The 27,397-nt window shown below is 36.8% G+C and overlaps 1 protein-coding gene and 1 non-coding gene across 2 annotated transcripts in view; both read left to right on the top strand.

Moving 5' to 3' along the window:
- Positions 1-21,993: 21,993 nt before the first annotated feature.
- The window catches only part of LOC124545040 (transport and Golgi organization 2 homolog), a 64,019-nt gene continuing 58,615 nt past the window's right edge, over positions 21,994-27,397 (top strand). Inside the window, exon 1 of the mRNA XM_047123825.1 lies at positions 21,994-22,266. The gene's annotated coding sequence lies outside the window, so the exon portion shown is untranslated. The remainder of the gene's footprint in view (positions 22,267-27,397) is intronic.
- Positions 22,397-22,468, top strand: Trnap-cgg. The gene has a single exon. It is a non-coding gene; the product is annotated as a tRNA-Pro (tRNA).

The following is a 27,397-nucleotide window of genomic DNA, read 5'->3' as shown; positions in this document are numbered from 1 at the left end:
TAGGAGACACTGGAATTTCTACAAGAATAATTTAGTCGCATTACTACCTGGAATCTTATATACTGAGATAATAATAATCTTGCATTGTTCCAGCTCTATACAGCAACTATCAAATATAAGTTCTTCAGCAAGAAAATTAAAATCATTTCTTTCTTTATATTCTGATGAGTTGCTAACCAGTGTACAGGAGCCACCATGGGTTCTGTTTTTCCTACAAAAACTGTTAGCTGCTGTAAAGTTTTCTAATTTGTTTAAAACTGTGACTGAATCTTTCATAAGCCGGTGTTTGTTTAGGCAAACAACTTTGATGTTTTTTCCTTCTGAAAGAATCATTTGTAGCTCATCAATTTTCGTGATTTTTTTCCTCTGGATACATTGCACATGGAGACCTTAATACTGGAACAATAACAAGTAATTTGTTTCCCAGCATTTAATTCACAAGCACGTGCTTATATATCCTGATCTATTCAGCATGTACTTGTTTTTAAATTTTTGTTTTTGTGATCCTTTCTTGTGAATGTGGTAACACCTAATTTATCAATACTGAATCTATATGAATATCCATTAAATCGTAATGAATTTCAGTAAGATTTCATATCGCTGTAATTTTATTTTTCCAGCTACTAAGATCTTCCAACAAATTAAAAACTGATTTGCTTTATTTTTGACCCCCCCCCCCCCCCACAAACATTTTCATGAAACAAGTTAATTTCACTTTTCACTCCATTATTATAAGTTGCACTGGGAGTCTTTGTTACTTTAATTTCTTTCAATGCTGTCTGTCTGGATTCTGAGTCTCATCTAAATAAAGTTGATGTCTCGCTTGACCTCAGTAACCACAAGGATTTGCTTCCATATGCTGGTGGCCCCCCCCTCTCCCCCCCCCCCCCCCTCCCCTCCACCGGCCCCATATCTTCTGCTGTGAAGTTTGTAATTTATTCAGCTAAATTTAGCTGCCATAAGCATGAAGTGTATACTGATGGTTCACTATTGTTACAGTATACAGATTAAATTTCTATAGTTTGCTTGTCTTTTGCTAATGTACACCTTAACATCCCTGAAGATTATCCTTTTGAAAGGATCTAGGGGACACAATGAGTGAATGATTGTTAGGGACAGTGGTTTTGTGGATCAGCCCGGCTACCTTTCTTGTAGATGAGTATGACTGGAGATTTCTTCAGATTGCTACATTTTCTGTATACAGTAGTGTCAGACAGGGATGCCTTCAGATCTTGGGACCTTATTCATTTATTTGCAAATTCAGCTGTTTGTCAGGACTACTGTTACTTGAATTTAATTCAGTTCAATTTCTTTAGTCATCCATTAATAAAATACAGTGTATGGATGTAGTTCATTCATAGCCAGGACCAGTTGCAATAAAATTTCATATATTTAAGTTGTTAACAATCTTACATCATAATACAATCATATTACATCAGTATACTAATTTTATTTTTTCATATTCGGATATTCTTCAATTTTATAAAAGCTATGCATTATTGAAAATGGTTTTAGCTCTACTTAGAATTTGTGGAATTCTTTAATTTTCTTTAGTGTAGCAGGCAATGCACTAAAAGTATTTTGGGTTGATAATGTACAGTTTGTTGGCAAAGGGCATTTTTTGAGATGTCTCTGAAAGTCATCCCTGTTTCTTGTTTTGTACTTATGAGTCTAACTGTTCAGTGTTGATAACACCTGGTGAGTTTTCAGAAAGCACACACATTCATAAATGTATAGGCAATGACGTGTCATTATTTTAAATCATTTAAATATTCTCCTGCATGGTTCTCTACAGGGAATTCCTTTCATTATTCTGACAGCCCTTTTTTGAAGTTTGAAAGTTTGTTTTGCCATACCTGTATTTCCCCAGAAGATCACACCATATCTAAGCAAGCCATTCATATAAGCAAAATAGGCACACAACAATGATTCAATTCTGCAGCAGTCCTGAAGCATCCTTAGCACATAACTGCATTTAATTAGTTTTTTATTCAAAAATGTAGATAGTTCCCCTATCTCAAGAGCTCATCCACCTATATGCCAAGAAATTTTGTAGATGGAGCTTGCACAATAGCATAATTACCCAACTCAGCTTTTATGCTCCATCTAGCTCTACTTGCAATGTTACTGACATTCATCCGTACACTTCATTTATTATTTTAGAGACATTCTGATGTGGGTCAACCTCTGTGCATCATATAAAATGTTTGTGTCATTGGCAAACATCACAGTGTCTGCAGTGCTCAGATGGTTTGGTAATCATTGTTAGTCAAACACAGGGCCTAATGCACTTATATCTATATTAGATTATATAATGGTAAGACAGAGATTTAGGCAGTGTCTTTAAATATGAAATTTGTTGAAATATTGTCTATACACATTGCAGTTCGCGCATTTAATCTGGCGAAATCAGTGAAATTTAGTCTAAAGCCATATTCTTGAATTATGTCAACAAACTTAGCTGACAAGCTTATTTCACTCACTGTATCTATGTTAAAATCAACAGCAATTACAATTTTTTTCCTCTTTTCTTTTGTGAGTTTATGTAGGAGACACTGGAATTTCTACAAGAATAATTTAGTCGCATTACTACCTGGAATCTTATATACTGAGATAATAATAATCTTGCATTGTTCCAGCTCTATACAGCAACTATCAAATATAAGTTCTTCAGCAAGAAAATTAAAATCATTTCTTTCTTTATATTCTGATGAGTTGCTAACCAGTGTACAGGAGCCACCATGGGTTCTGTTTTTCCTACAAAAACTGTTAGCTGCTGTAAAGTTTTCTAATTTGTTTAAAACTGTGACTGAATCTTTCATAAGCCGGTGTTTGTTTAGGCAAACAACTTTGATGTTTTTTCCTTCTGAAAGAATCATTTGTAGCTCATCAATTTTCGTGATTTTTTTCCTCTGGATACATTGCACATGGAGACCTTAATACTGGAACAATAACAAGTAATTTGTTTCCCAGCATTTAATTCACAAGCACGTGCTTATATATCCTGATCTATTCAGCATGTACTTGTTTTTAAATTTTTGTTTTTGTGATCCTTTCTTGTGAATGTGGTAACACCTAATTTATCAATACTGAATCTATATGAATATCCATTAAATCGTAATGAATTTCAGTAAGATTTCATATCGCTGTAATTTTATTTTTCCAGCTACTAAGATCTTCCAACAAATTAAAAACTGATTTGCTTTATTTTTGACCCCCCCCCCCCCCCCCCCACAAACATTTTCATGAAACAAGTTAATTTCACTTTTCACTCCATTATTATAAGTTGCACTGGGAGTCTTTGTTACTTTAATTTCTTTCAATGCTGTCTGTCTGGATTCTGAGTCTCATCTAAATAAAGTTGATGTCTCGCTTGACCTCAGTAACCACAAGGATTTGCTTCCATATGCTGGTGGCCCCCCCCTCTCCCCCCCCCCCCCCTCCCCTCCACCGGCCCCATATCTTCTGCTGTGAAGTTTGTAATTTATTCAGCTAAATTTAGCTGCCATAAGCATGAAGTGTATACTGATGGTTCACTATTGTTACAGTATACAGATTAAATTTCTATAGTTTGCTTGTCTTTTGCTAATGTACACCTTAACATCCCTGAAGATTATCCTTTTGAAAGGATCTAGGGGACACAATGAGTGAATGATTGTTAGGGACAGTGGTTTTGTGGATCAGCCCGGCTACCTTTCTTGTAGATGAGTATGACTGGAGATTTCTTCAGATTGCTACATTTTCTGTATACAGTAGTGTCAGACAGGGATGCCTTCAGATCTTGGGACCTTATTCATTTATTTGCAAATTCAGCTGTTTGTCAGGACTACTGTTACTTGAATTTAATTCAGTTCAATTTCTTTAGTCATCCATTAATAAAATACAGTGTATGGATGTAGTTCATTCATAGCCAGGACCAGTTGCAATAAAATTTCATATATTTAAGTTGTTAACAATCTTACATCATAATACAATCATATTACATCAGTATACTAATTTTATTTTTTCATATTCGGATATTCTTCAATTTTATAAAAGCTATGCATTATTGAAAATGGTTTTAGCTCTACTTAGAATTTGTGGAATTCTTTAATTTTCTTTAGTGTAGCAGGCAATGCACTAAAAGTATTTTGGGTTGATAATGTACAGTTTGTTGGCAAAGGGCATTTTTTGAGATGTCTCTGAAAGTCATCCCTGTTTCTTGTTTTGTACTTATGAGTCTAACTGTTCAGTGTTGATAACACCTGGTGAGTTTTCAGAAAGCACACACATTCATAAATGTATAGGCAATGACGTGTCATTATTTTAAATCATTTAAATATTCTCCTGCATGGTTCTCTACAGGGAATTCCTTTCATTATTCTGACAGCCCTTTTTTGAAGTTTGAAAGTTTGTTTTGCCATACCTGTATTTCCCCAGAAGATCACACCATATCTAAGCAAGCCATTCATATAAGCAAAATAGGCACACAACAATGATTCAATTCTGCAGCAGTCCTGAAGCATCCTTAGCACATAACTGCATTTAATTAGTTTTTTATTCAAAAATGTAGATAGTTCCCCTATCTCAAGAGCTCATCCACCTATATGCCAAGAAATTTTGTAGATGGAGCTTGCACAATAGCATAATTACCCAACTCAGCTTTTATGCTCCATCTAGCTCTACTTGCAATGTTACTGACATTCATCCGTACACTTCATTTATTATTTTAGAGACATTCTGATGTGGGTCAACCTCTGTGCATCATATAAAATGTTTGTGTCATTGGCAAACATCACAGTGTCTGCAGTGCTCAGATGGTTTGGTAATCATTGTTAGTCAAACACAGGGCCTAATGCACTTATATCTATATTAGATTATATAATGGTAAGACAGAGATTTAGGCAGTGTCTTTAAATATGAAATTTGTTGAAATATTGTCTATACACATTGCAGTTCGCGCATTTAATCTGGCGAAATCAGTGAAATTTAGTCTAAAGCCATATTCTTGAATTATGTCAACAAACTTAGCTGACAAGCTTATTTCACTCACTGTATCTATGTTAAAATCAACAGCAATTACAATTTTTTTCCTCTTTTCTTTTGTGAGTTTATGTAGGAGACACTGGAATTTCTACAAGAATAATTTAGTCGCATTACTACCTGGATTCTTATATACTGAGATAATAATAATCTTGCATTGTTCCAGCTCTATACAGCAACTATCAAATATAAGTTCTTCAGCAAGAAAATTAAAATCATTTCTTTCTTTATATTCTGATGAGTTGCTAACCAGTGTACAGGAGCCACCATGGGTTCTGTTTTTCCTACAAAAACTGTTAGCTGCTGTAAAGTTTTCTAATTTGTTTAAAACTGTGACTGAATCTTTCATAAGCCGGTGTTTGTTTAGGCAAACAACTTTGATGTTTTTTCCTTCTGAAAGAATCATTTGTAGCTCATCAATTTTCGTGATTTTTTTCCTCTGGATACATTGCACATGGAGACCTTAATACTGGAACAATAACAAGTAATTTGTTTCCCAGCATTTAATTCACAAGCACGTGCTTATATATCCTGATCTATTCAGCATGTACTTGTTTTTAAATTTTTGTTTTTGTGATCCTTTCTTGTGAATGTGGTAACACCTAATTTATCAATACTGAATCTATATGAATATCCATTAAATCGTAATGAATTTCAGTAAGATTTCATATCGCTGTAATTTTATTTTTCCAGCTACTAAGATCTTCCAACAAATTAAAAACTGATTTGCTTTATTTTTGACCCCCCCCCCCCCCCCACAAACATTTTCATGAAACAAGTTAATTTCACTTTTCACTCCATTATTATAAGTTGCACTGGGAGTCTTTGTTACTTTAATTTCTTTCAATGCTGTCTGTCTGGATTCTGAGTCTCATCTAAATAAAGTTGATGTCTCGCTTGACCTCAGTAACCACAAGGATTTGCTTCCATATGCTGGTGGCCCCCCCCCCTCTCCCCCCCCCCCCTCCCCTCCACCGGCCCCATATCTTCTGCTGTGAAGTTTGTAATTTATTCAGCTAAATTTAGCTGCCATAAGCATGAAGTGTATACTGATGGTTCACTATTGTTACAGTATACAGATTAAATTTCTATAGTTTGCTTGTCTTTTGCTAATGTACACCTTAACATCCCTGAAGATTATCCTTTTGAAAGGATCTAGGGGACACAATGAGTGAATGATTGTTAGGGACAGTGGTTTTGTGGATCAGCCCGGCTACCTTTCTTGTAGATGAGTATGACTGGAGATTTCTTCAGATTGCTACATTTTCTGTATACAGTAGTGTCAGACAGGGATGCCTTCAGATCTTGGGACCTTATTCATTTATTTGCAAATTCAGCTGTTTGTCAGGACTACTGTTACTTGAATTTAATTCAGTTCAATTTCTTTAGTCATCCATTAATAAAATACAGTGTATGGATGTAGTTCATTCATAGCCAGGACCAGTTGCAATAAAATTTCATATATTTAAGTTGTTAACAATCTTACATCATAATACAATCATATTACATCAGTATACTAATTTTATTTTTTCATATTCGGATATTCTTCAATTTTATAAAAGCTATGCATTATTGAAAATGGTTTTAGCTCTACTTAGAATTTGTGGAATTCTTTAATTTTCTTTAGTGTAGCAGGCAATGCACTAAAAGTATTTTGGGTTGATAATGTACAGTTTGTTGGCAAAGGGCATTTTTTGAGATGTCTCTGAAAGTCATCCCTGTTTCTTGTTTTGTACTTATGAGTCTAACTGTTCAGTGTTGATAACACCTGGTGAGTTTTCAGAAAGCACACACATTCATAAATGTATAGGCAATGACGTGTCATTATTTTAAATCATTTAAATATTCTCCTGCATGGTTCTCTACAGGGAATTCCTTTCATTATTCTGACAGCCCTTTTTTGAAGTTTGAAAGTTTGTTTTGCCATACCTGTATTTCCCCAGAAGATCACACCATATCTAAGCAAGCCATTCATATAAGCAAAATAGGCACACAACAATGATTCAATTCTGCAGCAGTCCTGAAGCATCCTTAGCACATAACTGCATTTAATTAGTTTTTTATTCAAAAATGTAGATAGTTCCCCTATCTCAAGAGCTCATCCACCTATATGCCAAGAAATTTTGTAGATGGAGCTTGCACAATAGCATAATTACCCAACTCAGCTTTTATGCTCCATCTAGCTCTACTTGCAATGTTACTGACATTCATCCGTACACTTCATTTATTATTTTAGAGACATTCTGATGTGGGTCAACCTCTGTGCATCATATAAAATGTTTGTGTCATTGGCAAACATCACAGTGTCTGCAGTGCTCAGATGGTTTGGTAATCATTGTTAGTCAAACACAGGGCCTAATGCACTTATATCTATATTAGATTATATAATGGTAAGACAGAGATTTAGGAACCAGGTTTTAAATTGTAAGACATTTCCAGGGGCAGATGTGGACTCTGACCACAATCTATTGGTTATGACCTGTAGATTAAAACTGAAGAAAGTGCAAAAAGGTGGGAATTTAAGGAGATGGGACCTGGATAAACTAAAAGAACCAGAGGTTGTACAGAGATTCAGGGAGAGCATAAGGGAGCAATTGACAGGAATGGGGGAAATAAATACAGTAGAAGAAGAATGGGTAGCTTTGAGGGATGAAGTAGTGAAGGCAGCAGAGGATCAAGTAGGTAAAAAGACGAGGGCTAGTAGAAATCCTTGGGTAACAGAAGAAATACTGAATTTAATTGATGAAAGGAGAAAATATAAAAATGCAGTAAGTGAAACAGGCAAAAAGGAATACAAACGTCTCAAAAATGAGATCGACAGGAAGTGCAAAATGGCTAAGCAGGGATGGCTAGAGGACAAATGTAAGGATGTAGAGGCCTATCTCGCTAGGGGTAAGATAGATACCGCCTACAGGAAAATTAAAGAGACCTTTGGAGATAAGAGAACGACTTGTATGAATATCAAGAGCTCAGATGGAAACCCAGTTCTAAGCAAAGAAGAGAAAGCAGAAAGGTGGAAGGAGTATATAGAGGGTCTATACAAGGGCGATGTACTTGAGGACAATATTATGGAAATGGAAGAGGATGTAGATGAAGATGAAATGGGAGATATGATACTGCGTGAAGAGTTTGACAGAGCACTGAAAGACCTGAGTCGAAACAAGGCCCCCGGAGTAGACAATATTCCATTGGAACTACTGACAGCCATGGGAGAGCCAGTCCTGACAAAACTCTACCATCTGGTGAGCAAGATGTATGAAACAGGCGAAATTCCCTCAGACTTCAAGAAGAATATATTAATTCCAATCCCAAAGAAAGCAAGTGTTGACAGATGTGAAAATTACCGAACTATCAGCTTAATAAGTCACAGCTGCAAAATACTAACACGAATTCTTTACAGACGAATGGAAAAACTAGTAGAAGCCAACCTCGGGGAAGATCAGTTTGGATTCCGTAGAAACACTGGAACACGTGAGGCAATACTGACCTTACGACTTATCTTAGAAGAAAGATTAAGGAAAGGCAAACCTACGTTTCTTAGAGAAAGCTTTTGACAATGTTGACTGGAATACTCTCTTTCAAATTCTAAAGGTGGCAGGGGTAAAATACAGGGAGCGAAAGGCTATTTACAATTTGTACAGAAACCAGATGGCAGTTATAAGAGTCGAGGGACATGAAAGGGAAGCAGTGGTTGGGAAGGGAGTAAGACAGGGTTGTAGCCTCTCCCTGATGTTGTTCAATCTGTATATTGAGCAAGCAGTAAAGGAAACAAAAGAAAAATTAGGAGTAGGTATTAAAATTCACGGAGAAGAAATAAAAACTTTGAGGTTCGCCGATGACATTGTAATTCTGTCAGAGACAGCAAAGGACTTGGAAGAGCAATTGAATGGAATGGACAGTGTCTTGAAAGGAGGATATAAGATGAACATCAACAAAAGCAAAACAAGGATAATGGAATGTAGTCGAGTTAAGTCGGGTGATGCTGAGGGAATTAGATTAGGAAATGAGGCACTTAAAGTAGTAAAGGAGTTTTGCTATTTGGGGAGCAAAATAACTGATGATGGTCGAAGTAGAGAGGATATAAAATGTAGGCTGGCAATGGCAAGGAAAGCGTTTCTAAAGAAGAGAAATTTGTTAACATCCAGTATTGATTTAAGTGTCAGGAAGTCATTTCTGAAAGTATTTGTATGGAGTGTAGCCATGTATGGAAGTGAAACATGGACGATAAATAGTTTGGACAAGAAGAGAATAGAAGCTTTCGAAATGTGGTGCTACAGAAGAATGCTGAAGATTAGATGGGTAGATCACATAACTAATGAGGAAGTATTGAATAGGATTGGGGAGAAGAGAAGTTTGTGGGACAACTTGACCAGAAGAAGGGATCGGTTGGTAGGACATGTTCTGAGGCATCAAGGGATCACCAATTTAGTATTGGAGGGCAGCGTGGAGAGTAAAAATCGTAGAGGGAGACCAAGAGATGAATACACTAAGCAGATTCAGAAGGATGTAGGTTGCAGTAGGTACTGGGAGATGAAAAAGCTTGCAAAGGATAGAGTAGCATGGAGAGCTGCATCAAACCAGTGTCAGGACTGAAGACCACAACAACAACAACATCTATATCACCCACTGCAGTGGTGCAATAACAATGCTTGGACAGTACCCCTGGACCTTCCCTATTAAAGGAATTTCTGAACAGAGTGTTCTATTACTTCTACATTTGCTTTGCTATATTTCACTTCAGATCCTGTGTCATCAACGAGTTTCTGAACTCTAACTTTGGTGGCACTGACAGCCTTTACAGACAACCCGAATTTCTTTTGTTTTTGTGAGAGGTCTTTTATAAGATCCTGCTACAGTAATCATTGAATCCTTTGATCCTTCATACATTGCCCTTTTGACAGGCAAATGTATTTAATTAGCCATATGCTTTGTTTTACACCTGTTGTGAAGTAGTTGCTGTTCCTTTAGAAAGCTTGCATAACAGGAGGGGCCCTCCCATGATGAGCATTTCATCTAGGTACAAATCTATCCAATGATTGATCGACTATTCTTCTAGTGTAAAGCAACTGTTCACTCACATGCTCCTATCAAGACCAATTGTTTTGAGTACCTCTGTGATATATGTTTATCTAGTTTACTGAATATCATCCCACTTGTTTAAGTTGAACTTTGTACTTTAGTAATTACTATTGTTATAACTGCTTCATGGTCAATGACATCAGTTTCAATATAGACATCCTCAAAGAGGTCAAGTCTATTTGTTTTCATCAGATCTAATACGGCACTGTCAATAGTGAGTTTCTGAACTATGACAAATAGTTGCTCTTAAGAACATTATTGAGAATTTTTACATATGGAAAGTCCAAAACAGAGTATTACCTATGTCTGTAAATTGACTGTGTAAACAAGCATCAGAATGGCCTTACAAATACGTAGAAGACACATCATAAGTTACAGTCAGTCCCTATTCTACAACGAACAAATGATTTAGAAGGGAACTGTGAAACTCTTCCATCAACGTGTGACAAGCATATTTTTCTGATATTTTGAAAGACAAATTTTCTTCTGTATGGGCTATAAAGTCACTGTTTACCTGGTTTATATGTAACAAAATGTATTGAAAAATGTACAGTTGTTTGATTATTATATTATCTGTGAACCTCAGGATTTTTTCTTAAGACGTCTTTCAACTCTTGTAATAATATGTTAATGTGAAAACTGCAGAGTTGTGCTATGGTTTGGGGTCGACACTGTATTGTAGGTTCCTCTGCAACTGGCAGGGTGAATCAGTTCAAAGATCAGAGGAAGGCAACGGCATGTAACCTCCAATAGGACTGTGTCTAGTAGAGCACTGGAGTGTTCAACTTCCGAGTTGATGACAGTTTTATTTCTTCTTGTGCAAATCAGTGTTTGATTGTTGTTGTTCTTGTTTGTTTAGGGGCTCAACATCGTGGTTGTCAGTACCCTTCTAGTTGCCACATGAGTAGGGTTAAAACATGTAAATGCAGACATGCTGAAAAACTACATAAGATCAAATCTGCACTCTCACATTCTTCCTCACATTAGTACACAAAGTCACTATTAGCAGTACAAAAATGAAAACTGGAACAATACGGTACATCAAAATCTTATTACCACATCAGAAAAGCCATGTAGATGCATATCAAGAGAAGATGGTGTAATAATAGGATGAGCCTACCTTTCCCTAAACACCAAAATCTCCTGCCTAGCAACTTAAGTGGAAAGTCAGACAAAACACAAAATTGTAGGACACATGCCACATTCATTTCACCATCACTTAAAATTGAGGACTAGTCTGCTAATAGACCGGCTTCTACCCTCTTGTCATTATATAAACTACACTCATTTAAAATGTGGCAAACTGTAATCAACAAGCCACGTGCATCACAAATTGGCTGAGAAGGAAGCTGTGCATCACGGGGCTGTGTCCTGTTTAAAGACATATTAAGCAGTCCATTTTACTGATCACAACTTACTATCCAACACACCCAGCCATTTTTCGTCCCTGAGTTGCATGATGGACTTTCTCAAAAATGACATTATGGCCCACAGGGATAAGCCAGTGCATTACATTTGGAAGGATAGAAGCCCCCTTAGCTGCAGTATTGGTTAACTCATTCCCACGCATGCCCACATGACATGTTGGCCAACAGAATGATACTTCTGACCCCTGTCGTTGCAACTGGAGAAGGACATCCTGTAAGTTCTGGGTGGTTTTATCTGATGGTCACATATGCTGGATGGTCTGCAGAGCTCTGAGCGAATCAGGAATTTCAAACCATGGTCGCATTTCATCTGATACACAGTTTTATGAACCACATAGAGTTCAGCATCAAACACAGTAAATACACTGAGCAGACAGATTGTGAAGGCATTACTGTCCTCCTGTTTGGACTCATCAGGATAAACTATATTAAAGTCGTGGTGCTCAGTTAAAATGGTCAAACATTTCTTGTTAAAAATATGGCTTGGAATGGACAGTTAGTTGCACTCTGTCAATTCTAAAATCAACATAGGCTTTACTGACAATGAAGGTGGTTGCTTTGCACCAACCCCACCTCTGCATGTTTATCAAAGATACTCCTAGATTCATTAAATTTTGCTTTGTCCGTACAGAAAATATTTTCATTCCTTGTGAGCAATTGCTTTAAAGGCATTTCAGAGTTGCATAGATGTTAATAGCAACAGGAAAAGCAAGTGATGTCAGAAATGACTGGAGCTTGAATGCTTGTTAGGCCAGAAGTAACTTTTCCCAAGCAGATAATGGTGGTTCACTTGTCTCTATAGTTCAGTATACAGCTTGTTCTGTAGGCTGCTGTGGCCAATCTGATACTTTCTTGGTGTACTGAGCCCAGCATCTTCAAGTATGTTGGTCCTGTCGAGCCACAGACCACAAAACCAGAATCTAGATGAGAGCGCATGAAACCCTTGTAGAATTGAAGCTATCAGGATCTATTTCCATCACAGTTCTTCCCATTTAAACACTTCATAATGTCCAGCTTTTAAAGGCTCTTAATTTTAGCTCCCTGAGATGCAGCATCCAAGTCAGTTTCCTGTCAAATAAGAGGCCCAAAAACCACAACATATCCTTAAAATGTAAAACAGCATCCTACAGCCTCAGTTCAGAAGATGTAAAAAGAGAATGATCATGATTAAAATCAATACAAACATTTTTATAATGGGAGAAATTAAACCCATCTAAGCAGACCATTCTTCCAGTCTCTTAAGTGTCAGCTGTGATTGATGAGAGGAAAAGATGAGACTGGAAATGGAGCAGAAAATGAAGTCATCCAGAATAAGCAGTGCACATGACTCTTCAACTGCAGATGATATGCTATTTATCACAACTGCAAACAATTTCATGCTAAAAACACTGCCCTGGCGATATCCTGAATTTGAGGGAACTTATCGAAAAGAAAATTACTAACTCTGTACCTAAAATGACGTTCTGCAAGGAAGGATCCCAGAAAAATTGGCAGCTGAGGGTGAAATCCCCATTTGTCTAACTGACAGGTGTTAGTATGTCTCAACGTAGTGTCGTGTTCTTTTTCAATGCCAAAAATGATTGGCAGTAAATGCTGCTTTCATAGGAATGCCTCATGTGCAGCAACATCCAGTAAGATTAAGTTACCAAAAGTGCAGCAATATCTTATAAGCCCACACTGGAAGTAGCTTATGAGATTTCTAGATTCCAGAGCCCAAAAAAAGCAGGAGTTGATAATCCATTCTAGTGCCTTTCCTACACAGTTGGTAAGAGCAACACTATGATAGCTGGTAGAGAGTGTGTGGTTGTTCCCTTATTCAAGAATGGGAATCATTACTGATGTCCTTCAAGGGTCATCATATTGACGCATCACCCCATATTTTATTAAATAACACAAGTAGGATTTCTTTAGATTCAGGGTTAAGAAATCGTAGCATGCCATAATGTATCAAGTCCAGCTCAGGAGGGGGGCGGGGGGTGGCAGTCTCGCGAGCTACAGATAGTGCTGTTTCCAATTCACAGATGGATAAGGGGAGGTTGTAGGCCTCTTCATTGCTGGAGTTGAAATGTATCTGCCCCTCTCTTTAACTCCGCAATAGGCTTGGAACACTGGAATGGACTCATGGACAATGTTACAATGTAAAAGCACCATTCCATTTTCCATGTTATCTCAACAGGTGCGACTTTCAGGACTCCACTGTTCCATATGGCAGGTAATGTAAATGACATACTTCTTCCAGAGACCTTCTTGTTGATTCCAGTATTAAACTGACAAAACTTGACGGGCTAACAGACTTCAGAAACTCATGCCATAATTGCTTGTAACACTCCTTCACTCCTTGTAACACTGGGCTTTTGTTTGCTCTTGCTAGCCAAAATATGCCAAAGTTCTTTGCTGATGGACTGGGCTTGAATTTTCACAGTGCTGTTCATCTGGATCTTATTGTACGCCAACACTGATCATTCCACCAAGGAACATGTTGCTCCTGCGATGGCATGGGGGTTTTGGTATTGATTCATAAGTGGTAAAGTGGATCAGACTGATAATGTGATCCTCCTGAGCTTGGACACTATCTTGGTGTTCAAGTATGACCAGCTGGCTGACTGGCTGTACAGTGTCGAGTTTACCTTGCAGAACATTCATTTGGGTAGTTTTCTGGCCCTTCTTTGCATTAGGTGAACAGAAATAGTGAAGTGGTCACTGGAGTGGAGGTCATCTGCCGCTTCTCACAGGACAGACTCTTGTAGAGCATGGGAGCAAACTGTCAGATCAATGGCAAGGAATGATTCTGTTGCTGTAAAAAAATGTGTCATTGTCCCTGTATTCAGGAAGCAGATGATTTCAGATCCTAATATATTCTCAACCACTCCATTTCTTCTTCTTCTTCTCCTGCATACCCACTAATGGAGGCGTGCAATCACATCTGCCCAGTCTCCTTTATTTCTCCAGTATGGATCAAGCCCCCTGTATTTCTTAGTCCTGTCCACTGTATGACATGGTGGAGCAATGACATCCTCCTCCTACCAACTCCTCTCTTGCTTTTAATCTTCCCTTTGATAATCAATTGAAGGAAGTGATACCTTTTATTTTATATCACATCATCTAAGTAAGCTATTTTCTTACATTTGATTGTGGGTAGCAGTTCTTGATCTCTTTTTACTATAGAACACGATGTTACCTAAAATGACACAAAAGCACTGTGATAGCAACTTCTTGTAGTGTGGTGGTTAGGGTGACAGGTGAGGAGTGAAGTGTATTAGTTATGAACACTGCCACTGCTCCCCTAGACCTTACATGACAGAGGTCATCTTTTCCATAAAGATGATAGTCCCATAGCAGTGGGGTATTAGAATCCTTAAAATGCATTTCCTGAATGCATATACACACAGATCTAGCTTAGGAGCAGTTCCTCCACACGATTTCTGAAACAATTTAAGTTCCACTGTATTATGTCCATTATCTGTTGGCGAGGTTTGCCTTCTCTTTCTCTGTGCACATTGAAGGGAAGTCCAAGGTTACTGGAGATGGAATAGCAGGACTTTGTGGATCCTTCAAAGGGACCACTTCCGTTTCCAAATATTCAGCATATGAGGCATCTGCTGATTACGTCACTGTTGCTTTAGTTTCCATTCTATAGAACTTCAATTTGTTCTTCATGGTAATTTCATCTGTTTGGGTAGAAGTACTGTGATTGAGTGAGCCAAACAGTGCAGGTGAGATTTTTTTTCTTTTAAGAGTAACAGAGTCTCATTGTCAGTTGTAGAAGCAGGTCAAAGTAATTCTCTGGTGGGTGTAAGTTCACTGGAGCCTGTGATTTTGTGTGTGCAGTAACACAAGCTGGTGCTGGTAGTGGCAACAGATTTGGAAAATACAGGTGATCACTGAAGCATAAGAAACCAGTCTTAATCGAACTGAGCAAGAATTGCTAATTGAAAAGTTAAAATCAATGTAGGTGCTCTTTCAAGATTTCCATTCACTCACTTTATCACATTCTGCATGTCAATAATGTCTTCACCTGCCCATTCCTTTTGTAGTATAATGAGGTCTTGGTCCACTACGTATTCATATGACACCACCCTGTAGCTGGAATTTAGAATTTTACACAGTTCAGCTACAATGAAGTATTCAGCCAGTGTCTTTGATGTAATAAGTTTTTGTACTTTTCTCGAAGTGGCAGTTTTGATCGACAGTGTATCATTGCAGAGTCTCTTTATTAACTTCAGGCCTATCTGTATGTGCAATGAGGACACTTTAGCAAAAGTACCTTTTTTCCTTTTAGCGATCACAAAAACATTCTGACATGTTTGTGTGCTGTTACTATAACTGTTCCTAATTTGTATAGGGGCATGCTCAGGATAGTTAATCTGATGGTCTCTCTTGTTGGGTTGGGAAAGAGTTCTCACTAACAGCCCATCTAATCCCCTTGGAGTAGCTTTTAAAAATTAAAAGGCTTCATAGCCATCCCATGAGCGGCTAGGATAACAGGTGTTCCCCATACATAGTCCTGCTTGCCTGTGTAAGCCCTGTACAACAGAGCTATAGCATGTTTCCCAGAGGTTACCTGCTAACAACTGTTCTACTCAACAGCCATGCATCTCATTGGCATCTTGAGGTTGAATACTTTTAAAAAGGTTTTTTCCATCTTGACAATCCAGGCACTAAAGCCAAGAACCCTGTTTCCTGTGACACTCAACATTCCACTGCCATGCCACATGGTGGTCACTGAAGCACGCACAGAACTTACAGTTACAGAGGACTGGCAGCACTCTCTAGTACCCAGCTCAGGAAAACTGGTTTTGAGAAGCCTATACCAGGTCAATAAAGACTGAGCTTCTTGAGGTTCTCGCCATTTGGCAGGATCAGGGAGGCACGTGTGACTTATCAAATACTGCAAATGTGATGAGCATTTCCCTCAAATCAGTATTTCATCTGGTTATCATAATGCATCTGCATCTACATCTATATTCTGCAAGCCACCATATGGTGTGGCAAAGGATATTTTGTGCAACACTATCTCTTGTCCCCTACACCTACTCCAGTTGTGAATGGTTTGTGAAAAGAACAATTGTTGGTAAGCATTCACATGAGCCTGAATCTTTCTAACTTTACAGTGATGATCTTTTCTTGAAATTTATGCTGAAGGAAGTATTGTATTGGTTCACTCATTGTGAAATTTCCCGCCTACTGGGTTCTTTCACTTTGACTACTATTTGCTAATAATGCAACTTCAATACATCTAAAAAAATTGTTAAACCAAATACTGCAAAATTAAATATTAAAATTCATATAATATTGTGGGGTGTACTCATCCATTCCTTTTTGTCAATCCGCTGCTGCAACAGTCACTGAGTTACTGTATGTCCACTGTAACTGGATGTTTTATGCCAAGAATGACTAAATCGAACATTACGTTTCAGAACTTCTTTTTTTGCCAAGTCTGACATGCTCACTGCATGAATTTACATGAAGTACTCATGTAAGAAACTACATGCTTCTTGCACAAAATCTCATAAGACACTGACATACACCTTACTCCATCGAATGATCATAAAGTACTGACCTTTTGTGCGTACATGGATGCCCCTTTTATATACAATTCCGAACAATCCTCGATATTGTTATAAAGGGTTTTTTAATCAAATTACAATTAAAACTGTTACCTCAAAATTAATGACTCATTTCAGCAGTTGCACTATCTATTATAGAGCAAATTCATAGATGAATTTTCAAACATATAACATTTTAAGAGTGTACAAATGCTCAAAATATGAAGTATTAACAATATTTTTAATATTTGTATTAAATACAAAAGATACATGATTCGGAAAATGTTCCTACTAATGTATATGTTTCCAAGTCTCCCAATGAATGTGGTAAAATAGGTCTTTTGTTTATTTTTGACAAAACACCTAAAGAACCGCCTATGTTTACACGCCACTTATAAGATTTTTCGATAATTACATGTTAATTTTCTAATCAATTGTGATGATCTCAGTTGGCTTTTCCTTTAAATAACACAGACTTTAATTTAGATACTGTTTTAACACAAATCCATCTCAGTTTCAAAGAAATGACTTTGACCATTGTACTCGATTATTTGTTCCAGATTTAACCTCATTACATTAATCCTAAATATTCGTACCAATTACAGGAGGTATATACTTCAGTACAATTATAATTTAGTTGCCAGTTTCATTGTAACAATTTTATAAGTATAGGTTTACCTATACCACTACCTTTTGTCTACATCAGTGATTTCTGTTTATTTAAAATTGGATTGAAAATAGATGTTTTAAATGCATTTCAATGGACTGTTACGTCTCATCTTCTAGGAATATTCATAGTTGGAATTTTAACAGTATACTACAACATGATGCACAATGCCTCTATTATAGCTGAGTCTAACGTATGAATTGTGTAACTCCCAGAGATTTTCTGCAGCTTCACTCTTGCAGTGCTGCCAAGTGGCTGGCCTGTTTGTGTATGTGTATAGTGGGGGGGGGGGGGCATATTGAAAATGCAATTGTATAATTGTATTTTGGAGCTTACTGTGGCATCAATCAAAAATATAATCCAGAAATATCTCTTTTTCGATTTCCAAAGGATACTGAGAGATAAGCCAATAATATTACAAAAGCTCATTTTAGGAGGGCTAGTTTTAATTTTGGGCATGTGAGAAAATGTTTAACATTTCCATTTGCTCGTAGTATCTTCAGAACTTCAGCTCTTAAAGAGAATCACAAAATCTTAATGATTTCATGATGTTACTATTGGATAAAAATGTCTGGACATTTTCCTACCTGCAGATAAGTGATCGACAACTTTTTCAATAGGGCCTACTTACCATACCGTTATATTTTTGCAGCAACCTACTAGATTGAGTAGTGAAATGTATAGTTACAAGTATGAAGAGACAAGAAATTTTTAAAATTAACGTGTCATAAGAAATTCGTGAAAGTGAGGAAACATTCTCAACTGCATTAGGCTATGTTATGTGGGTATAAAAATGATGAGATAATATTTTATGGATAGTGTAAAAACGTCATGTATTCCAATATGTATGCATTGAGCTTTTTTTCCACAGAGTAATCATTTATTTTCACTCCCAGGGGCAAGAAGTGGCTTATAAATACGAGAAGGGCCAGCCATATGGAGAAAGATATGCAATATCTATGCAAAAATATTAGAATTTATGCTCTCCATTCTGAGGCATGAAAGTTCATGAATGCAGACAAGAAGAAATTAATGTGGAATGCTGTGCCAACATTATTTGGTGTTCCAAACCAATCCCTCAGTTATATCAGTCAGGTGCAAATTGCCAAATGGGTTCACTGTGCCACTGCAGAAAAAGCAGAAAGCATCGCGCTCTGTGGATGCGACTGAAGGAGGTGTACTGAGTGCATTAGCGCATGCCCTGAATAAAGATTCCAGTACAGGGGCTGCACTATACAATTCAGATGTGCCACCAAGTTCGGGTGAGGAAGAAATAATTAAATCAAATGGAACAATTGATCAGCTGAAGAACCAATTTAAATATAAAGAAGCTGATATTGTTCATTTATTTCAAAGTTTCATACAGTTTGTAAGGTACATGTACCACCCAAGAACTGCAAGAAGAAAGTTTAATGCAGAAAATGTGGCTATGACGGATAAGTACTTACAACAATAAGCTGTGAGTATCTTACAAAAAAAGCTTTATATCTTGTTTTGAGCCAATTTAGAGCACCTACTAAGAGGAAAGTAGGCTTTGATTTGATGGTAAAATAAAGGTGTTTATCCAGAATATGTTATATTGCTGTATACTTGCATATAAATATTTATCAGAATATTTTCATCTTCCATCAATTAGAGCCTTATAGAAACATGTGGAAGGTATAAAGCTAAAATGTATTAATGAAAAAAAAAAAAAAAAAAAATCATTTGGTGAAAGAGAAGGTGAAGCACCCTTCTCGAAGTGAAAAACTTGGAAATCTGTGTAGGGATGAAAAGACATTACTGTGAAATTTATCATATGATGTTTCAAAAAACGGAAAATCGTGGATGGATTGTAACAATATAATGATAAGGATACTTGCTACCCACCACAAAGCGAACATGCTGAGTCGCAGAAAGGCACAACAACAAGACTGTCGGAAAGTTAGCTTTCGACCAACACGGACTTTGTCAAAAATAGACAGCATTCACACATGCACACATTCATGCAAACGCAGTACACACACATGACCACAGTCTCTGGCAGCTGGAGCCAGACTGCGAGCAGCAAGGATTATGGGAGAATGTTGAATCATTGTTGTGTGCCTATTATGCTTGTGTGAACATATGGTCTTATCTTCTGGGGAAATGTGGCTACAGCAAATTAAACTTTAAAATGAACAAAAAGAAAGAAGTTCCCCAGAGAAAGCCATGCAGGGAAATATTTAAAGAATTTAAATTAATTATGCTTCCTAGCTTATATGTTTATGAATGTGTGTGCTTTTTGAAAACAAATTAGGAATTTTCAACAGTCAGTTTCACAGCCACTAAACAAGAGACAGAGATGATTTTCACAGACACACACAATATACCCATTTACCAAAAAATGTACATTACCAACCCAAAATACTTTTTAGTGCACTGCCTGCTGCAATAGAGAAAATTAAAGAATTTCATAAATTCGGAGTGCTAAAAAATTTTTTAACACCACATAGCTTTTGACAAATAACTGCATATGAGAATAAGTACACTGATGTAAGATAACTGTATACATAAGTGTGTAAACAACCAAAATATAAGAAATTTTATTGTAATGAGAGCCGGCTACAAACTGACTGCATCTATAAATCTATATTGTTAACAGATGAATAAAGATACTCAATTGAGTCAAAGATGACATCTACACCAAAATGGTACACTACCTGTAAAGGTACAATGTAACATGAAACACACCTGTGCACTCTTGTAGGAGGCTGCCAATGGTAGTTTTATTTATTGTTTTTCTATTATAAGTATTGTAGGAGTTCTGTGTGTCTCACACCTCCCCGATCATACAGTATCAACATCTATTTATTATGTAATGACAGTTTTAACAGATGGCAGTAGTTTACAAAAGGATAAATTAATAAAACCTAATCTTGCATCAGTATTAGTGGGAGGAAGACTAATTAGCGATAAGACATAAACCTATCATAGGCAAGTATATCACACAGTCTGGTACAGTTTCCGTGCCTGTATTTTGTTGGCAGCAGCTTTTAACCTTCTATCCGGCCATGCCCATTTCCTTAAACCATGTATGATGAATGTGAGGACAATCAGTTTCCTTTCACATCATTGTTCAGTCTAAACTTGCACTTTGTTTCTGAGTTTGATAAAACATGGGCATTATTTATTGGTTTTTGCAAGTAACTTAAGAGTGTGTCAAGAAAACTTACAGAATACTGCAATTTTGAAACAGTGTTATGTGCCTACTACATTTATATACATAGCTGTATAAGGTATGGTATTATATTCTGGCAAAATACAGCAGGTACATAAAAGTGTTTTAAGCTCCAAAAGAGAGCCATTTGAATTCTCAGGGGTTTTGCCCAGATAAAGCCATGCAGGGAACTCTTTAAGGAATTAAAAATTTTGACCCTTCCTGGTTTATTCGTTTATGAATCTATATGCTTTCTTAAGTCACACCAACAATTCTCTACACTAAACAGTGAAGTACATAACTATGAAAACGTTAACAGACAAGATTTTCACCAAGACATTCATTCAAAAGCTTTGCACCAAGCGTGATGTATCTCCAAAAATAATGTTCAATGCCCTGCCACAAAAATGAAAACTACATAAATTTAAAAAAGAAAAAGAAACTATTGTTAATTAAAGGTTACTATAGTGTTTATGAACATTACTGTCATCGAAACAGATAGGTTTTATCATATGATTTATTCCTATGAACTATTGTTATTTAACCTATATGTATAAGGAAGACAACAAATTTTTGCAGATGTGTAAAGCGTAATTAAAAAAAAAAGAAAAAAACAATGTAATTTCCTTTAACTGTTAGAAATACAAACTGCTCTCTCTCTATAATTCCTATATGATGTATGTGATAAAAGGGATGATAATAAATTGAATTCAACGGAACTGAATAAGAGGAGTCATGCTATCGGCTAATAAGGTATTCGCAGCGGGTTGTGTCCAAGGTACATAGAAATTGCCTATGTTTGTTACGCCCCCTCCCCCACCTTCCTCCAGTGGTGATCAACCGTCGTTTTCTTTTATACTGGCAGCGTAACATTAACATATATTTCCAAATAAAACAGTTAGTAAAAATAAATGGCAAAACAAAATAAGTACATATAGAAGATAAAATCTTCCGTAACAATACGTCGTCACTGTGATTACAGGTAAAAAAAAAAAAAAAAAAAAAAAAAAAAAAAAAAAAAAAAAAAAAACCGGGGAACGACGATAGTTATTAAGAATTCAAAACTAGTACAGGGGATAGCTCGTATTGGCAGGACATGTTGCGGATTTTGCGATCCGTACAACTTTACAGCCTGCTGAGACTCAGAGAAGAGTTGTTACCTCAATCACACTTAATGAAAGTGTAGTGTCGACGTAAGAAAATAACCTAAAGTCTCTGCTATGCTATCTACATTCAGTGAGACAATGCTCTCGTAAACTTACTCAACGCAAAGTTGACAAAAGTAAACAGTGAGCTATTAGCCAGTCTCCGATTCCTACAGAGCACTAGTTACTCCGTTTATAACAGGTAATTTTGATCACCCCATATCCTAAATGAAAAACAATCATTACTCGAAATGTTCTATATATATCAAGAAGTACATATAAGATGTTTACAATTCCCGTATTTATGACATGCTGTTCCTTAACCGAACCGTGGCCTGTTGGTCTAGGGGTATGATTCTCGCTTCGGGTGCGAGAGGTCCCGGGTTCAAATCCCGGACAGGCCCGTTTCATATTTTGTTTTTCCCATAGCAAACATTTTACGGAATACAGTAAATCCGGCAGATGTCTGACCATCTAATGCAGTTATACGTAAAATATATAAACAATTTACGATTAAAAGTAATAGCTAACAGACCATTTAAACTAGAAACAAGTGGATTCCTATCGCTGTATCTGTCGGCACTTTTTATGAAAGGTTGTTTAGCCGTTGGAAATTAGTGCCACGCAGCTGACAACGCGCTTAATGTGAAAATTAACAGGGTTAATTCTTCAAAAATTGCTCTGTTGGCAGCCCTACTACTTTTCTGCGGAGTTTTATTGACCTACCACACTTCTTTTCCCAATATTTATGTTTCTCCCCCGTTACCCAACACATTCAGACATTTATGTTACATTACCTTCACTGGATTTATCTTATTAAGACTACTATCCACATGCCACAACAGAGTGGAAACTGCAAGGGACTACGTTTATAAATTATGGAGTTATTGTGTTAATCACTTACTACAATTGAAGACTTTAAAGTTGTTAATTCTGTGACACTGACACTGACACAATATCATGGATCCAAGAGGTCCATACAGTCAAGTGATTCTTTAACGCCTTTCGCTATAAAATTAAAATCTGCCTCACATTTTACTGCCGGAAATGACAGATGCTATAGAAGCAAAATACGGTACATAATATATGTGTTTTAATGGATGTACTGATATAGTAATATTGGAGAGATGTTGCTGAGACTTTGGACTGTGCTTCAGTGAGTCGAATAAAATAATATACACCGAAGGAGGTATGAGCATCCATGTATACAACTATCTTCCAAATCCTTTGAAATCTTGATTGAATTACAATGTCATCAGTAAACCTTAAAGTTATTACTTTACTTTTTCAAAATTTTCATTTGTTTCCATGAAATGGGGAAAAACAAAAAAGAAGGAAAGAAACTGTGCAGGGAACTACAGTTTACAATAATGACCAGAATACAGAACAGAGTAATGGAAATATCATAGTAAAACACATAGTACTGAAGAGGAAAAACCCCCTACAAAATTAAAAGACCAGCAAGATGTAACTGAACCATTACATTCCATAAACGAGGAAGATCAGTCTTACCCAGCAACAGAACAAGCTGGTGCAGCTTTAACTGTAATATTGTAATCCTCACACTGTAAAAAACTGGATGACCCCAATGTCTCAACAGCAGAACCAGATGGTCAATTGTTGAATGTAATAACTGAGCCCTCTCTCTCTCTCTCTCTCTCACTCACTCACTCACTCACACACACACACACACACACACACACACACACACACACACACACACACATACACAGTGCAGTTCCCCACCACTCAGCAAAAAAAAAATCTGTAATTCCACAACTAATGAAACTGGTCGAAGCCAGGCCATACAGCAATCTCTAGCACTCATGGATTAGTGTGTTATATCTAGCCCTAAAACACAAATAAAGCAATGCAGGAGAGAAGTCAAGATTATCAATCTGCAAAACATGAACATTTTTAAAACAATACTGGTGAAAAAATGTTAGACTGAAACAATGCAAATGCACAATGTAGGCGAGATGTATGATACATCATTTCTTAACACAATAATGCATTTCCTGCAATCTTCCTCAGAATGATCTGTCAGAAAAGCTGGGTAATGGTAAGCAACCATAAGCAACTGGTGGTGGTGGGGGGAAGCAAACTCTAGAAGAAGTTTGGACAAACATGGAATATGAAGACGTAAAAGCAGTATTGGAAGATGTATAGGCAATTAATAAGAGACACAAGGCCAATTCAATAGAGAGAGCCATAACAAATTAAAGCCATAACAGTAAAACTGCATGGTACATAACCAACACTGAACGACAGACTACAAGTAATATAAATATTATTAAATCAATGAAAATTGAGAATGCCATAGTAATAGATGGAAAAATTGCTACTCCACTCATACTATGCTTTTTTTTCATTCCCAACTGCAATATGGAATATTGCTTTGGGGTAACTCCCCAGGGGCTGAATGCATTTTCAGATGACAGAAGAAAGCAAGCAGGTGCATGGAATGGTAAGCATCCAGAGAGTTCTGCAGAAATTATTTTAAATCTCTTGGCATAATGACAGTGCCAAGCATGTACATATATAACTGTTTAATAAATGTCAGAGAAAATCTGAAAAAATTGAACATGAGATGTGATGTGCATGCACACAGTACAAGAAATAGTCACCTGCTGGACTTGCCTTCCACAAGACTTGCTATAGTCCATAATAACTATAAGTACTTAGGCATAAAATTTTTCAATAAGTTAGCATGCTCTGCTCATACAGTACCACTAAATAAATATAAGAATACATTGCAAACTTGGCTAAAAAACAACGAATCTTATACAACTGAAGAATTCTTAGAAACTAATCATCAAAATATATATTTTACCTAAGTTATGAAGAAAATGTTTTGATATTATATAAGCTAGTTATTTACTGTGATTCTTTTCTTATGTGTGTATTTAATTATTGTATAAAACATTGTTTTACATAATGCTGAAGAAAAGGTCTTTAGTTCCTTTTCTCCCCTTTCTGTAACTATTTGAATATCATACTGAAACTAAAACCCTCTGTAAACTTTGACGAAGCCAATTGTATGAAAAATACTGAAAGGCTAATAAAAATATTCTATTCTATTCAACTTAGTATGACAGAAGTCAGACTTTATGTCAGTCAAGACTGATTCCTCATATTCTGTTGTGGAGCAGTGTGCTTTCTTCTCAAATCACTCTGCTTGAACAATCTTAAATTTAACAAAGGGAACAGAATAGGCAGCTCTTGGGATTCTATTGAATAATCCAGGTCCTAGATATTTGCGGTTGCAGCGCACCTAATCTACACTAATGTAGGACAATCAATTGACTGTCCACTTCTTGTGTTGTGTTTCTGTATGGACATCCTCAGGTTAAAGTTTTTTAAATTCCCTTTAACACTGTATGTATAGAGTTTGGGAACTGTCATAATACTGAGCACTTTGGCTCTGAGCACTATGGGACTTAACATCTATGGTCATCAGTCCCCTACTGAGCACTTTGAAGTGATCTTTACAAGATTCTCTTGGAGTAAATGTTGCTATACATTTGATAGCTTTTTTTTTTCCACTTGAATACAATTTTTGAGTTGGGGCAGTTACCCATAGAAGAGTTCCATAGATAAGATGGGAGTGGAAAAATGCAAAATATGTTTATACTAGTAGGGGTTTGCCTACATTATCCCCTGTCTCTTATCCAGGTCTAGGATTGCAAAACTTCTCTTAAAACATGTTTTTGGAATTGTTAGCTTGCCATGATTTTGTTTTTGGATCTTAGTCCAATATTATTTGTGCTACTTTCTGATCCTGCTATGTAATTTAGATTTCTTCATCACCTTAATGATAGTTATGACAAATAGAGTCATCTGACCCTGCCCTGGTCAGCCTATATGCTTATTAATTACCACTAATTTCTGGGAAACCAGGAACCCACTACATGTTTACCCTGTTGCTTCCCCCCAGCCACACAAGATACTCATGGCATTCTGTGATGATATTTTATCTTTTTGCAGAATTGATAGAGGTTTCAGAGCTGCTTGGCTGTCTGAATAAATGTAGATGCAATAATCCTTGTAGCACATACATAGTTTCTACTCTAGGCACCTCCTGATAAAGAATATATCCATCTCGAATATCCCAACCAGCTTCCATAGAAAGACTGCACACTCTAGTACTCCATATCTCCCAGCCCCAGCAGCTTCACCTGTTTTCAGCCTATCAGTAAACCAATTGTTTTTTCCTTATGGTTCATTCTTCCACTGATCCCTGCTTCCAATAGTTACGCTGAAAAGTTGGGACTAGTGTAGCAGGGGATACAACCCGTCGGCTTTGGACAATGACGTCACAAGTCGCCAATCGAGAAGCGATTCTTCTTAGTGTTGTAGCTCCCTTCAGTGGCTGATAAGTGTTTTTTTGGCTTTTTTAAAAAAAAATCTCATGAGATAGAATAAACAGATCCACTTTATTAAGCAATCAGTAAAAAAAACGAAACTGAAACATAGCAGCAAAAGCGAAAATGGTAAACTGCTCTCTGGCGACTTGTGACGTCATTGTCCAAAGTCGACAGGTTGTATCCCCTGCTGCACTAGACCCGAAAAGTTTGTTGCAGCAAATGGAAGCTGTTGGATAGTCAACCAGCATTTCTCCAACTGTTTCTATATCTACCACAGTCATTATATTAGTGTGAGATTCTGCATATCCTAAAGATTTCTAGTTTTTAACCTATATGGCCTTGCCACTGTCTCCATTGTCACACACAAATGTAATGAGGGTATGTCTCCATTTCTGTAATGGGTGTGCTGCTATTTCCACCTGTTAACCAATCTCGGCTCCTCCTGAGGTTCTTCACAGCCACCTTCCGTTGTTTATTTTATTTATTTGTTTCTTAGTCCTTCAGTCTGCCTGTGATAATCTCACAGGGATATAGAGTGTATCTCAAAAGAATTGCAATTTGTGTGATCTTTAACAAATCAGTACGTATGGAGAAAGATTACAAAAATACAACATTAATATGAGGTCACATTTGCACCATACATAAGTTTTACTTAGAAAGTTAAAAATAAACAATGAGTATCTGCGTAGTTATTCAATCTTACATTATCTTAAACCATACATATATTTTATAGTTCTAGAAGATTTGCTTCATTGTGACTAAGGAACTCATCCAAACTGTAAAATGACCTTTCCAGAAGAAATTGCCTCAGAAGCTCCCTAAATGTGCACTTTTTATAAAACTTACATGTAATATCTGGAGGTAGAGCCTTAAAAATTCTTGTGCAAGTGTACTGCTCACTCTTTTGCACCACTGTCAGAATTTTACAGATCATGCTTCCTCATTTTATTGTATTCATAATAGTCA

The sequence above is a fragment of the Schistocerca americana genome, chromosome 8, assembly GCF_021461395.2.
Source record: "Schistocerca americana isolate TAMUIC-IGC-003095 chromosome 8, iqSchAmer2.1, whole genome shotgun sequence".
Classification (NCBI taxonomy): domain Eukaryota; kingdom Metazoa; phylum Arthropoda; class Insecta; order Orthoptera; family Acrididae; genus Schistocerca; species Schistocerca americana.
This window is presented reverse-complemented; position numbering and strand designations above follow the sequence as displayed.